We start from the raw sequence: 14153 nt of genomic DNA, 5'->3' as shown, positions 1-14153 counted from the left end.
ACTTAATTTCCAAAACGGCCCCCAGCGCCTTGAGACCCGTAAGGGTGAGTAGTTTGCGCTTAACAAATACGGATTTACATTTAATGGTGAAGTCATGGAGACCTAAGGGTTCTAGTTTTGTGTCCATTATATGATGAGAGAGGGAACCTCCGGGGAATGATTTTGACCCTCAAAGAATAGTCATATATAAAATAAACGTGTTCACTAAGCTCCCTTCACTTTTTGTTCTGATCGGGTGCGTGCTAGCTAATCGGAAGATGCAAGCAGATAAGAACAGGAAACACAAGTAATAGAGCAGGACCAGAAACAATAGCTGCATCCCTCAACAATGGCCCAGTGAATCCCATCCAGGTTCCTCCAAACTTATAGCCACAGTTTAAGGCTCAGTCCGAGAAGTATGTGGATGGTTGCCATCTCCATTGGGTGAAATTCTGAACATCAAATAAGGCACTGGCAATTTTGGGAGAAAAGCGCCAATGGAGAAAGGGGCATCATATTGACCCAGGTTCAAAATGGATAGATACCTTCTATTGCTACTCCATGACAACCAATGAACAGGATATACAGGCTTGAGGATGATGAATAGGGAAGAAGTCATAGAAGCAGATACGTGTCCCGGGGCCTTTAATGAAGCCCTGTTAACTATATCAATTGTCCCTCAGAGAGTAAAACCCCCAAACCAGCAGGTTAGAAACCAGCAACCATCTTCACATGGGAAAACCTTAAGCCACAAGAACGGCACTGTCCAATTTTGAAAGAGCAACACCAGCAAAACCAAAACAATTTGTTGACCTAAGGTCTGATTGCCCACACAGAGACAACCTTCCCTTTCTATCTGTGTGTAATTGTCAGCCACGATGAGATTTGAAAATCCACCCCCTTTAGTGTTGCATGCAACAGCATTGGAGGTTTCTCTATCAAAGTCATAGTCTTTGGTGAAACACTTGTGAAAACCCTCCCATAATTAGTGTTCAACTGTAGAAGTCTAAGCACCAACCCTTGACATTCCAGGAACTGAAAATGCATGCCTTCAAAGTTGAATCACTATAACATGTTTAGCCTCCAAAACATAGTTGTTTGTTTTCCAAAATGTTAGGGCCCTTTTAATTACCTGTTAGTAAGTGTAATGTCATGTATACTTGGGCGTCTTTCATGGAGGGAAGTTCACTACAGTTGGTGACCAACTAATCTTCCTACATAGGGAGGTTGCTCTTCCGTAACTGGTTAAGTTGCACGGTACCCCATTCCAATTTGCAAATGCATTACCACCAACTTTGAGTTGGAGGTAAAATATCAAGGTTTTGTGACTGCATTTTGGTCGCAAAACCTTAATACATAACAATGGGAATCGCTATTTGGTAGGGACGCCCTAAACATGCCCCAACCAAAATAGAGATTTCTACACGTAAACCGTAATTCTGGTGAATCAAAGTTTGGATGTTTGTACGTTTGGAAAACCATTTTGCTGTCGCAAACGGCCCGATTTTGAGAACTGAGCCGTTTCCGTCAGTAAAAATAGGCTCTTAGAAATCCTGGCAGAGAATCTGCCACTTTTTTGGCATGTTTTCCATTACAACAGGTCCGTAAATCAGCCTAATGGTTTATTTCATTTTATACCAATTTTCAAAAAGTAATTGTAATTATTTACGTTGAATAAATAAATAAATAAGTTAAGGAGCAGGCTCAAAAACACGTGCAAGGAGACTGAGATTCAACAAGTTCAACTAAGTCAATTAATTTCCACTTTAATTCGAGTCTCAACTAGTACAAGCCATTTGTTTAAGTTGTCCAATTAAAAAACATATTTCTGGAAAACCTGTTGACTCGAAATTTCCTATAAAAAAATCCTTAGCTCCCTTGTTCTCCGCTTCAAAATGTAATACAATAAAATCCCATCATTGTTGCTTTGAGATTATATGCAATTTTACATTCCATTACCCACGCTTTGTTTTAATTATAAAGCTCCTTTGTAATATCCCTTTAAATGATTCAGTTTATAATTTCAGCCTGTCCTTGGGAACACTTTAATTCAGCAGCACATTCATCAACTGTTTATGTCCTCTTAATTGTTGACAACTGCACAATTACACCCCGCGGCCATGATGGATGACTCGCATTCTCAGGTTTAGCAGCTGAGTAGAATAAATATTTATATCAAATCCCACTTTTCAGATTCCTATCTGTGGTCTCTGAAGAGCAGATTAAAACGCGGTGCTGATAATGAAAGACTGGAACACGTTTTGCAAAGTGCAAACATATTTGGATTGCCTTTTAAAGACACAGCTTCCAAAAAAGAAAGTAGAAATAAAAGCTGCCTAGGTATTGTTTATTTTGGATTGAAGCATACTTTTTGGACACATTGGACAGTAATTATGTTAATTCATGGATGGGCAGATGGTTAAATCTGAGAGAATGATGTTAATATCCTTTTTTTTCTAGTATCCATGTTCTTCACAATCAGACCTCGGTTTGTCATTACTTAGCCTCGAATATCTAATTACCAAAACAAACAAAAACGTCTAGCAGTATGGGCAAACATTACAAAAAATCACGCATCAGGATGGGCCAATAAAACGTGTTATGGGAAACACTGCTTCCAAAGCACCTATGTCATTCAAAAGCCACTTCAAACCGCTGAGGGGTAACATGCTGCGAAGAAGAGAAATAATCAAGTGTTAAATTAAGCGATTTGTAGTGTAGTAAGACTGCCACGGGCTCCGGTGCACTGCACCTGCTGCACTATTGATTGTTACCATCGTTTGGTGGATATTAGGGGCCAGATGTACAAGCATTAGGAATACCGCTTTCCTGATTGCGATTCTCTCCAAATCGCAATTAGGATATTGGGATTCCTAATGTCAGGGCCGGACTGGCCATTGCGAGCACCGGGCAATCCCCCGGTGCGCCGCAAGGGTGGGAGCCGGTTTTTGGCTCCTGGGGGCCGTTTTTGTTACAGGGCCGTTTTTGCAGCATTAGCTGCAAAATTGGCCCTGCAACAAAATCGGGCGAAAACCAGCCCCGGCAAAGAGCTCGGTCGAACCCCCAACCTCCCACCCGGGGGCCGGCCGAGCACTTTGCCAGGGCCAGTTTTGGTTCCCAGTCCGGACCTGCCTAATGTATGAAACTGATGAAGTTTCATTTAGGGATTCCTTTTGGTTCGCAAATCGGCTTACCTGAGGAATATTAATGAGTCAAATCGCAGTTTGCGACTCATTAGGAACAATAGCTATCACAGGGATTGTGGCCTGCTGAGGTCAGCAGACCACCATGCATGTCTGTGATGACTTTTTATTAAAGCAATCATTGTTTTTTATTGCAGTCCTTTTTCTTTAAACGAAATTGGAATGTGTTTAAAAAGAAAAAAGTGAAATCTTGAAGTTTTATTTTTTAAGAGTAGGCAGTGGTCCTTAGGACCACTGCCTGTGCACCACTGCCTGCTCTTAAAGAATATTATTTATATTTTCTAAGGACCCTTTCCACTTTGAGAGTGGGCTACTGCCGATTTTAAACTGGTGGTAAAGTAGTACTGTTTTGCGACTAGAATTTGTTCGCAAAACGGTAATACATACAGTACTGATTCGGTATTTGGAAGAGACGGCCAAAACATGCCCCTTTCAAATACTGATTCGCAAATGCAACATGCAATTCGGTAAAAAGTTACTGATTCGCATTTTGCAGTGTATGCATTTGAAAAAGCACTTTTCTGGTCGCAAACGGCCCAATTTTGCAACTCGGGAATTTTGCGACTGGAAAAATGCTTTGTGCAGCTGGCATTAGGTAACTTAAAACTAAGAGGTGATTAGAAATGATGTTTTGCATCTTACCTTACTGATTGTTTAGAATGATTATTTTTTAAATATTGGAAACCTACAATACTTGCCCTAGTTCTGCTAAGTATTTTAGGTCTTGAGGTGTGAGAAGTAATAGGGATAGTGGGACAAAAATGTTTTCCAATAACACTGCAACTTCTAAGTGGCAAGTAAGAATAATAGGAGCGTACCCCTATTTGGTAACAGGTGTCATGCAGTTGCTTGCATGCAATGCAATTTAAATTCCATCTTTTGATTTGAAAATATTGATCACTTATGATTTTGTACTAGCACCTCTTCTGCACTTTTTCACCCAATGGAGGAACCATTATCATGTTTTGAATTATTTGCATAAACTACAAAATGTGAATATATAAAATATTCCGCATAATTTGGCCCTGGTGTTGCAATTCCTATTTTCTCTTTTTCTCCACAGAGATCAATGTGTGATGAATAACATTTTGTTTCTCGTAGAATGTGTTTCTCTTTTCTAAATTTTAGTCCTGTCAGGACCATTTTGCTGCCTGTGCCAATAACAACACGCCACATTTTCACGAGAAATCCTACTGTAGTCCTGAACTAGTAGATGCCTGCCGCAGGAAAAACTGCAGAGAGGCCAGTGCCACAACAGTTCCATGATTTAATTTCGGGCACCACAAAATGAAAAAAGCAGTGGGTTTCCCAACTATATTTCAACCTATAAATTTCGTTTGGGAATGCAACTCACTTCGTGTTTATCCATAGGCTTTGTTAGGCCGCTATGTGGAAATCAATTACTTTGGGCCTCGTCAAGAGCAAGGCTAGACTGCGTGTTTAGTATGTGGTGCCTGTGTCACCCACTAGCAAGACTATCCTTTGGAAAAGAAGGAGCTCCACTCACTTAAACAGGAGTGGCTTCCACAAACTCAACAAAACCTATGGGAAGTCATCAAGGCTGGACTGGCCGTAGCAGGCATCAGGCATTTTCCTGGGAGCTGAAAGGGTGGGGGTTGGTCTTGGCGTGGTGGGGGGCGGTGTTGGCGTGGTGGGGGCTGGTGTTGGCGTGGTGGGGGCCGGTTTTGGAGTAGTGGAGGAAGTTTTGGAGCAGTAGGGGCCAGTTTTGAAGCAATGCTGCAATATCAGCCCCCAGCAACCAAAGCAGCAGTGCTGGGGGTCAGTTTTGTTAAGCAGCAGTGCTTCATGCTTGCCCCTCCTGCATCCCACCTAGGGTGGGGGCTGGCCGACAAAATTGCCAAGGCTGCTTTGGGTTTCCAGTCCAGCCCTGGATGTAATAGTAGAACAGACTTTCACTGGTGTAGAAGCTCACTTTTGATAAAGGCACAGCTGAAGAATTGAGTAAGGAAAGTGGCAACCAGGGATTCAGAGGAGGCTTCATGTAGACTGGTTCGCATTCAGACTCATATCAAGAGCAATGTCTCCCCATTAAGGTGCAGGTGAATATTCCTAAAGTGTTCACACAGCCTTGGATCGGCCTGGTGGGAGTTCATGGTAAACAACTTAGAAAAAAAGGTAATTGAATTGAGTGGGAGTAGGTGTTCCTGGTAGCTGAAGCAGAACACTAGGATCTCTGTTACAATGAATCTAACCCTTCGCCAGCTCATTTGTGGGTAATGATAATGGAGCACACACAGAGGGTATTGACAGAGGCAAGCTGTCCTGGCCTGGCATGACAAGATGCCCTTCGCTGCCTTCATGATTCCATTCTGAATTTTCAAAACTTAATTTTAAATAAGACCCCAAGGTCAAATGAAAAGAGATTCTGCATATACTTGTTCTAGTGCCAAAACATTTGGTGCCAAAATCCTTTGCATATGTCCTTCAGATAAGGCATCTAGAATCAACATATCACACATTTTTGGAACGCTTCCACAGAGTACCCTTAGGCCGAGATGAAGAATTCCTAACTTCTGACATCTAGGTTTAGATGTATGAAAGTTAGGAATAGCGATTCTCTAATTGCCAGTTTTTGCAAACCGCAATTAGTAAGTCGCTATTCCTAATATGTGACACTCTTGCGTTTCATTTGCGATTCGAAGTGGATCACAAATAGACCCATCTCATTAATATTAATGAGGTAGATCACAATTCGTGACCCATTACGATTCACTGCCATCACAGGGATGGTGGCCTGCTGGGGTCAGAAGACCACCATATCTGTGATTGTTTTTAAATAAAGCGGAAAAAAAATTTGTAACGCAGTTTCATTTTTTAAGAGCAGGGCAGTGGGCCCTAGGACCACTGACTGCTCTTAAAAACTGCTATTCTGAAAGGGGAAGGGCTCCCAGGGGGACCCCTTCCCATTTGCGGATGGGTTACCACCAACTTTGAGTTGGCGGTAAAGTGCAAATGTTTTTCGACCGCTTTGGTGTTGCAAAGCATTCGCACATATCAATGCACATTTTGATGTTGTCGCAATATTATGCTTTGACTGGAACATATTTATGATTGATATGTATGTTTTTGTCTCAACACAGATATATGTGGTTTTTATGTGAACTCTATCTAAAGAGACAGTTATTATGAAAAAGTCCTGATGATTTGAATGCACACCGAAACGCGTCAACGCCTTGGTTTTTGTTAAATTCGAGGAACTATTGAATCTGAAATTACCCACGTGGTGCTGATGCTGTACAATAGATTCAATCTAAATGTCTCTATGATGACTTTTACTGTCTCTTTTTCTTTCTTTTTTAATGTTGAATTGATTTGTTGCATGTATGTTTTAGGTTTTTGTATACATTGCTGATACAATTCCCTTTTTAATGATGTTGCATATGAATTTTTTATGGATAATAAAACTTTTGTGATATTGTTCACATATTTTACTGTATGTTCATAATTTTGCTACGTTCTATTCATATTGATTGAATTGATATATAGTCATGAGGCTGAGATGTGGTATGTATGATTGACTGTGGTTTACATGTTAGGCTGACCAAGGAAATTGTTAATTTTTCTGCTCTTAAAAACAGCCATTCTCAAATGGGAAGGGCTCCCAGGGGGACCCCTTCCCATATGCGGATGGGTTACCACCATTTTTGAGTTGGTGGTAAAGTGCAAATGTTTTTCGACGGCATTGCGGTTACAAAGCATTCGTACATTTCAATGCAAATCAGTATTTGGAAGCGACGCCCCAAAACGCCCCTTCCAAATACCGCATCACAAACCCAAATTGCAATTCGGTAACAGGTTAAAATTGCAATTTGGGCTTTGCACATCAGAAAAGGCATTTTTGCGTTCGCAAACTGCACAATTCTGCAGACTGGGCCATTTGCGAACACAAAAATGTTTTCGTACATCTAGCCCCTAGAGAGGCACAACAGATAAACCATGCAATGCTCTTCAGGGCTTCCTGGGACTTGGGTACCATCAGACAAGATGGCTCCCTGACTTTAACAATGGTTCTGGATACTTGTTAATACTTAGGCAGCTGGATTCTGGGTGTAGTATTAACTCCTGTAGGAACTCTTGGCAATAAAGAAAGTTTAAAGGTTTCTTAGGGGTCTGTACAAAAAGAAGGAAGCCCAAACGAAAAGTGCTAACGCTAATTAACAGGATTTCTAGCTCTGGTGGAAGTATCTGAATTACATTCACATTTAAGGTTTCTGATTGGCGATAGTAACATATGGGGGCACAAAAACTATTTAGCAATTACCAATTGGAAATATAAGCTTGGGAAACTATTTGATGGCCAGAAAATATATTGGAGGTCTAGGTTTCTGATCTTACATTTATAGATTAGATGACTCATATACTTCTGGGATCATTGTTTGATTATAGTTTTGGCTCAATCGTTGCAACTGCACGTATAATGTGAGATTGCAGGTGTACTCCACTAACTCAGCCTGCAATTGACATTTGGCTTCCTAATCATCCTCAGCTCTCCAGATCTTAGTTGGGCAGCCAAGGCCTAACTCAAAAAGGCACCGTGAAGGGCAAGTCAAGGACAGTACATCCCCATCTGCCCATATTAAAGGAATGTCCAGTGAAACATTCCATATAAAACAATACCACTCTTTCATGGTTTGCCTCCTTTTTTAACTAATTGATCTCGAAGAGTGGTTCTTACACCTTTCCGCTGGAATGCTACATCATTACAGTGTGGGGTCCCTCGTGGCTCAAAACTGTCTCCAAACTTGCTTAACCGGTACACTAAGCCAATATGTGGTCTGATACACTCCTGTGAGTTTTCCACCCTATCATATGCAGATGACGCACATTGACTTCTCAAATTCGAACAGCTTGTCTCAAACTCAATTGGACAGTAATGTGACTGCATGATAGGCATCCAGAGCTGGATGTAGAACGATTTCTTAACACAATACTAATCGTAGGAAGGGTCTGACGGATGTGGTCTGACGGCTTCTCGCCTTTCCAACTCAGTCTCCTCCCGTTCCAATCCTGTTTTTTTTGTCACAAGTTGTCATTCCTGCTCCAAATTCAGAAAGTTTGATCCACAGGATCTGCACGGCTAAATATTTTGAGGAAAATCTACATGTTTGTCCCTGTGGAGACGTTAAGCAGGAGGCGGAGTCTTGTTTTCTAACCAATTCTGATTACTGTAACACCCTTCAGAGGCCTCCCAGATCAGTGCCTCTTAAAGGTGCAGCAGCTTCAGCACATGGCCATGTGATTGGTGAAAGGGCTCAGAAAGGGCTAAGGAAATTTGGATAAAGCCAAGGGTTCATCTGAAGGCACTACGATAAATTCACGGAACCCATCATAAAACCGTCCTGGTTTTCTCTATTTTCTGCATATTGGCCCCTTACCAACCTGCGCAGCCACTACAGTCAAGTGCTGCCTCTCTTCTGCTTATATCCCAGTTTAATAAGACACCCTGTGGGGGAACTGGTTTTAGTGTTCTGGGTACCAAACTCCGAAATGATGTTCCTTAGGATTTGCTTAGTATTTCCAGTTTCAGTACTTCCAAGTATGCAGCCAAAGTCGTTTTATTTCACCATTAATAACCCCAACTTGCTCTTTCAGATCTATTTTACTGTTTTTGATTGCTTCCGTCTTTGAATAATGGTACTTTTAAAGTTTTTATTGTATCCTAACTCCAAGATGCCTGGGTGAAATCATACTTAATAAATAATAGGAATAATCTCAGAAATATATAAATAAATGTACACTAAAACTGGTGACTAAAAAAGTAAATTACAAAAATTGAAAAACGCAACAAAATAATGCAATGAAATGCAGTTGGCCTTATGGCACTCATACTACACATAGTTTGAACTGTTCTAGATTACTAATTGATTGCAAACGGTGCACTCTTCATAAACAAATAAAAGAACATAGATGATCACAACCTTGCATCCCAAATGAACTCTGTAAAAGGTGCTTTTTGGTAAATATTGGATTACAAACATCATAAATTTGTACAACAACACTCAAATATGACTGGTGCAAACTGTAAGGAAGGCAGTTCAGAGTCCAACACAAAATCAAGAGTCTCTACATTAACAGTCATGAGTCGTGGGCTCTGGGATTCTGCTCAACTCCCACTTTACCGTTAGAGGTTGATGATATGCGGAAACACGTCTATTTCATGATTCGGGGCTTCTGGCTATTCCAGGTCAACGTCTCCACGTCCAGGAAGGGGCAGGATAGGTCAAGGTACTAAAGAGAGGCAGATAGCAGTGTTACTCTTGGGGGGAGGTGGGAATTCAGTATGAACCCACAGATGGAAAGACACCTCAAATACCTACTCAGGACCTGTTTGTGACATCTGGATTCGGATAGCTCGCAGGCCAACTCGTTGCTGGTCCTCTGGAAAGCAGGATAGGGTCAAAGGGAGTGTGGCTTGGGAACACTTCTTACAGCATGTAAGCTGAACATGCTGGTGATGGGTCCATACTCATGCCTGGGGGAGGCTAGTGGTCACTAGAAAAGGACAGCTTGAGGTCCCATAGAGATGAGAAAACAACAGGCAAGCTTTGGTACAGCGAGGGAGTGTGCGCACCTGTCCTAGTCACCAATCAGCTTACCTACATGTGTAGGTTGTTTGCTCTTGGGCTCCTTGGAAGAGCTTCTCCGTTCTCCAGTGAGGGGTAGGAAGTGCATAAATGCACTTTGTATCCACAAATCTGGATTCATTAGGCAAGGCGTTAAGCTTAGCACTGGTCTTGAGGAAATGGGTGCAGCTCAACATTCAGTATGCGGGGCAGACGGATTCATGCATTTGCATTTTTTCTTATCATTCCCTTTTCTTTCAATATGATCTATTTTTATTCATACTGAGGCAGCCACTAACTTCTTCTCCTGTCTACAGGAGCTGGCAGCCTGGATGTCAAACAACTGAGTAAAGTTGAAAGGCAGCAAGACTGAAGTCCTGATTGTGGGGAAGGATCCCTCAATATGGTCATCGAGGGGGTGGCCGCAGACTCTGGGCCCCACTCCCACCCCCAGAAACCAGGTCAAGAACTTGGGGATGTGGCTGGATTCCAAGCTCTCATTTGATCACCATACTAGGACGGTGGCCGGAAAGTGTTTCGGAATGATGAAAGGCCTTCGGAAGATCTTAGATGTGCTCCCCGTAACAGCAAGGAAAACTCTAGTCCATGCATTGGTGACTTCCCGCCTGAACTATGGGAACGCTCTATACCTAGGAGCCAGTGGTAAGAGTGTTCAGAGATTACAGTGCATTCAGAACATGGTGGATCGCCTTGTTCTGATGCTCCCCAGAAGAGCTTCCTCCAAGAATGCCCTGGCTGCCCTGAACTGGCTCCCGGTGAGGGATAGAATCCTCTTTAAGGCCCTGTGTGTCAGTCATCGCATCCTGCAGGGAAAGGGAACTAGTTACTTTCATAGTCTAATGTCACCTTACACTCCAACTAGGGCCCTGCGGTCTGGGGACGGGGCAGGTTAAAATCCCAGTAAACAAAAGAGTAAGAATGGGTGGTAGATATTTTCGCTACCCAGCTGCTAAGCACTGGAACACCCTCCCCCTTGCTCTCCAGAAAACTCACTCCGGAAAAAACTAAAAACATGGCTTTTTAAGATATAGACCTTCCAACCATGCTTAGATTTACTGCTACAGAGTGGGCCGAGTATGCTGCAGCGCGGGGCACACTAGTGAGTGTAACCAGGTGCTTTACAAGCTCATTTATTATTATTATTATTATTATTATTATTATTATTATTATTATTATTATTATATTGTGATCATGTCAGTTATTCCTGTACTGTTGTATCATAATTACAGCATTTTGTAATATTAATATCTTGGCCCTGAGGAAGCGACATGTTATGATGAAACACGTGTTGGCCTATGAAGAATTTCTGAAATTAATACATTTTACTACTTGAATGAAGAATATTTGAGTATTAAGATTCATATGTAACCATTATATTGACGTCAAATACAGTCTGTGATTACCCAATTTTAATGATCAATAAGAAATGTATAAATCTTGTCAAGTTTTTGTCCTTTGGATCAGGTAATTTAACATTAGGTGCCTCAGTATCAAGTAAGTTTTATGAGGAACTAGCTTACCCGTCGCGCGTTGCTGCGATCTCAGAAGAAAGGAAATTTAAGGAAACTTGTTATGATAACATTCAATTTACATTGTGTCATTTTTATTGTAACATTCATTTTAATATGGAAAACATTTCAAAGTGTTGTTTTAATTCAGTTTTTTTATTTGAGTGCTTGTGGATACACGATGTTTTTGTTTTTCCGTCTGGTGCGTAGACGAATAAATCAGAAGGCTTTCCGACGCGTGAGCTGGCCACATACAGTTTTCCATGTGAGAAGCACGGATTCTCCAAATCTAGTCCACACACTTGCAGTGATTGTCCTTGTGCTTTGTTGATGGTCATTGCAAAAGCGAGTCGCACCGGGAAGTGTAAATGTTCAGTATTGGAAAGATTATAAGGGCCCTGGGGGGTCGATATTTAACAAATGTTTCTTTTTTTTTTGCCAGAAACCTTCGCAAGAGTGTACTCAACGACTTTTAACAATTTGTTTTTTTTTATTATTATTTTTTTTTGCCAGAAACCTTTGCGGGAGTGTAGTCATCAACTTCCCAAAGTTTCATGCCGATCGGATGAATGGTGTAGTAATGCATAAAGGACAAACGGACATACTTTGGTTTTTATATATATATATAGATTGACTAATTTCATACAGTGACTGACACATTTCAATGGTTCAATGGGTCATCCATCTAAACATCTATTTGTTTTCTTTTTATTAGATGCCCATGTTATCCAAATGCATGTTGGTACTAACAGAATTTGCATGCTTTAACAAATGATATTTACATTTTAACTCTACAACTTGGTTTTAATATATTACGGACTTGGGATTGGCGGTAAACATCTTGACTTCCTGAACAGTGAATTAAATTGCAGTTCTATATTTCTCCTTTTGCATTTACATTGGAAACTTTGTCCATGAAAAAAGTGAATCAAGGTAATCAATGTTAAAGAGGGCACTTACATATGTTTTTGAATATTGGAAGGGTATGTAAAGACAACATGACAATATCTTTCTCTAAACCCATTTACAACATGTACCACATAAGGGTTATAATTTAGTCTCTGAAAATAGTGTACATATACGATGGAGGGGAAGTCGGAAGCCTCATGCCTAGGAAAATATTATGACAAAACAAATATTGAGGCTCTGAAATAATGAAGTCTTAAAATGTTCTTGATGCCAAAACAGGTATGTGTTCTATATGAATGTATCTTAATCCATCTCCAATTATACAGTTCGTTAAGACCGACATTAACTCCCATGCCAGGATACCCAAAGCCAAATATGGGTGGTCCAATTCACGTTTTTCCGTGAGAATGGTGTCTTACTTTAGAATTGGGTACACGTTACTCTTGAATATCCAGAACCAAGATTTGTAAATCGTGCCCTCAGGATGCAACAATCAGCCTAAAAAGTGGTATAGCATGGGAGAAAATGTGCTATATAATCACAAAACTGATGGCTAAAGTATCAATTGCTCTTTAAAAGGGTCACTTCATTTTGGCTGTCTAAGTAAGGCAGGGGGTTTTACGGAGATATGACAACTTGGACAATTCGATACATATGATTATATTTTCTTTAGCTTTACTTTTAATTAGATACGTCAGTGAGAGTAATTCAGCTGAAGCAAAAAGTCCCACATAATTCAGACATGACCTCTATAGGATACTCTAAAACTATCTCTCGTCAATTTAGGCTGACTGCCACCTGAAAGAATAATAAAGCAGTTGTGACATATGTGAGGCACATTCTATCATTCTATTCACCATGGTTCCAAAATAGCCCATTAGCACAAATCTATCCAAGGGTCAGAATAGTTGCCCATGATGCTCTATAGGCTCTTAAGGTGATATGGCATAGATCTTTAAGTGTCACAGCTTTCTAGGATGAGACCCGCTATAAATGATTTATGCCACCCTATACCACACACTACACTCAGACACGAGGCATTATACTCCTTTAAAAAATGGTACATTTTTAAGGAACCTTCGATAATCATAAATGTTGGGTATTGGATGTATGTAACACCACTCCGAGGACACTCAGAGCACTGATTAATCACTTCAATGGGAAGACAGGCAAAGGAGGGCAAAACATCTTCAATCTCGATTTGTCCCTCCTGGGCTCATGATTCTGCAATATAGAATATAATGATTGTTGTAGTCGGTGCACGTCTTTCACAATTTCCTAACGTACCAACGCTGAGGTTCTATTTTTCGTGTGTTTTCCTTCTCTGGCATGTTTTCTTTAATCTTAACAACTTTTGCTCTGTTTTTTGTTCTGTCCATTTCAGGTCAGTACCCTTTCATCTTACTGTGTGGTTATCGGCATCAAACTTCAATAATGTGAGTGTGCAAAGTGCACGTGCTCTTTCTGTGTGTATTTGACATTTGTATAAGGAGTATGAACAAGATGGAAAAAAAACACACTGAAATATACATCCTATAATGTAAAACTGATTACATGGGAACCGTGCTTTGAGATGAAGCCAAGTGCACATTCAGTGCACATCAATCAATCCCGGCTCCTGCAGGTTTCAGACCCCATGTCTCCAGAAGCTATGAGAGCCACAGAGCAGTGGGCTGCATCTGTTTACAAGTCACTGGTGCCAGCTGCACGCGCGCGCTTCTTCTCGTGGCAAGGCTGAATTTAAAGAAACAGAGCAGAGAAAATAGCTGCTGTGCAAAGAGGCGCGTGAAACAAGGCATCTCCGCACATACACATATGCCCGAATACATTGCACAATTATTGGTGTCTATGCGATTCGTAGAGCAAAGCTCTAATGTCAATCCGGCGGTCTGCATCCGCCGGAAGCACCCTGGACAGCGCCATGTTGAGCGGCCAACACTGCCTCGCAT

At 41.1% G+C, this 14153-nt stretch overlaps 1 protein-coding gene across 7 annotated transcripts in view; it reads right to left on the bottom strand.

Moving 5' to 3' along the window:
* The window catches only part of NBEA (neurobeachin), a 1787704-nt gene that overhangs the window by 824013 nt on the left and 949538 nt on the right, over positions 1-14153 (bottom strand). The gene's annotated exons all lie outside the window — the stretch shown is intronic.

Source organism: Lissotriton helveticus, chromosome 8 (genome assembly GCF_964261635.1).
Source record: "Lissotriton helveticus chromosome 8, aLisHel1.1, whole genome shotgun sequence".
Taxonomy (NCBI): Eukaryota; Metazoa; Chordata; class Amphibia; order Caudata; family Salamandridae; genus Lissotriton; species Lissotriton helveticus.
This window is presented reverse-complemented; position numbering and strand designations above follow the sequence as displayed.